A 1,881-nucleotide genomic window follows, 5' to 3' on the forward strand; every position below is an offset into this window, starting at 1 on the left:
AACCCTGACACCTGAAATGTCACCAGGCGTTGTGTCTGAACAGCCCAGTCTGCATTAATTGGTGTGGGAGCTGAGACAAGGGGCTCAGGTGCAGGTGCCTCTTTTGTGCACACCCGAACACCTAATGCAAGAGGAATCTCGCCTCCTGTGGGTTTGTGTTGTGCATGGGAGGAGTCTGAGTCCCCTTCTAGCCCCAGGACTAAAAACCCACAAATGAGATGTGTCTGTTGACTCATCTGCATCCCTTCCCTCAGCAGGGGTAAAGGAGATTGCTCCCTGTAACTCTCTGGTTGTCTTTCTAATGATGGGACAAGGAAAGGTGATTCTCACGCCCAAATCTTTTCCTCATGGGAGAAAATACAGTGTTGGGAATAAGTGTCTCTCCCCAGCTGAAGGAGGGAACACCACTGATGACTTCAGCCTGTGTCACAGCAGGTTCCCGTGGAGCCCCAGGGACACCCGGAGGGAGCCCCAAGGGAGCAGAGCAAGCGCTGCCTTGGGTTGGTCCTCTGCTGCTGAGCTGGGCTGGGCTCCTGGGATGGAGGGAGCTCGTGGCAAGCGGGCAGCACTGCAGAGAGACAGCTCTGCCCAGGAGCAGCTCCTCTGCAAAGGGCAGCAGGGCTGAGGGCACTGCCTGCAGGCAGCGAGGGGAGAGGAGGGAGGCAGAGGTTAAAGACAGACTGGGGTGGGAGGACACTGAGAGCTCACTGGCGGACAAATCTTTAGAGTCCTTTGCATGGTAAGTCTCTGGGTGCAGGGCAATGCAGCTTCAGTTTCTGGTGGGATCTCCTAAAGGGGCACATCCCACAATATCTGTGAGTGCACATCTCACAGTTTCTCTCTTGTAAAGGAGGAGGACGTGCTGCAGAGCAGGGACATTCCACTTCACCATCAGAGGGACAGAACATGATGGCTGCCTTCACCTAATGGCTGCAGGGGTGTAAAAGTGGGTGTGCACTGGTGGGTGCCCAGGGCTGTCCTTCCCAGCAGGGTCCCTGTGTCCCAGAGGATTTTGTTTTGGGGCAGAGACTTTGCCTCCTGCCACGGTCAGCGCTCAGCCTGTCTGGGAAGTTTACCATGGTGCTGTGGGGAGAAGCTGTGGGTGGAAGGAGCAGCCCCCAGCAAGGCAGGATCCTTCTGCTGTCCAGAGGGTCCTGCATGGGTCAGGGCTGCTCACAGCTCCACATCACCCCCAGGACATTTCCACAGGGATATCTCAAGGAGAAGATCAAGGCAGGGGTTACTATAAAGACAAGGAGTTTCCCTGACTCTGTGCTTTCAATTTCCTATTCCAGGGGTCTGGAGGGGCAAGAGAAAAGGATAAATGGAAAAGGAGCTCTCAAGTTTTGACAAGTCACTAAGACTCCTGAAATGCAACTGTGTGTGATTAAAAGGGCTTCCAGGAGCCTGGTAAAGTACCTTCAGCCACTCCTCTGCCTATGGCCAGCACCAGCATCACCTCTGCTGACCCATCAGGCTTAGTCTGACCTGTCCTTTTTTCCACCTGCAAACAGGAAGAAGAGCCCAGGTACAGCCCTGCAGACAGGCAGGGTTCTGTAGGGCCAGGGTGAATGCACAGAGGTTGGGATGGGGTCTGTGAGTGATGACAGGAAAAAGACATGGGACAGGGAAACACCTCCCAGGGTGAGCATCTCCAGGCAGCAGGGCTATGATCCCAGGGTATGAGAGGAAAGTAAAACCAGAAATGTTGTGAGAGGGAGAACTCAGAAAGCTCCATATCATCCCCTCCAATGCAGAGCCCTTCCTCTGAGCAATCCCCCTGGCCTCCTCTCCCAGCCAGCAAAGCCTCTGCCCTCAGGGCTGGGGGCTCCAAGGCAGGAATCAGCTCCTCTGCAGCCAGAGCTCCAGCAGAGCCGCGCG

This window comes from Egretta garzetta, unplaced genomic scaffold (genome assembly GCF_000687185.1).
Source record: "Egretta garzetta isolate BGI_Z169 unplaced genomic scaffold, ASM68718v1 scaffold592, whole genome shotgun sequence".
In the NCBI taxonomy this organism is placed as follows: Eukaryota; Metazoa; Chordata; class Aves; order Pelecaniformes; family Ardeidae; genus Egretta; species Egretta garzetta.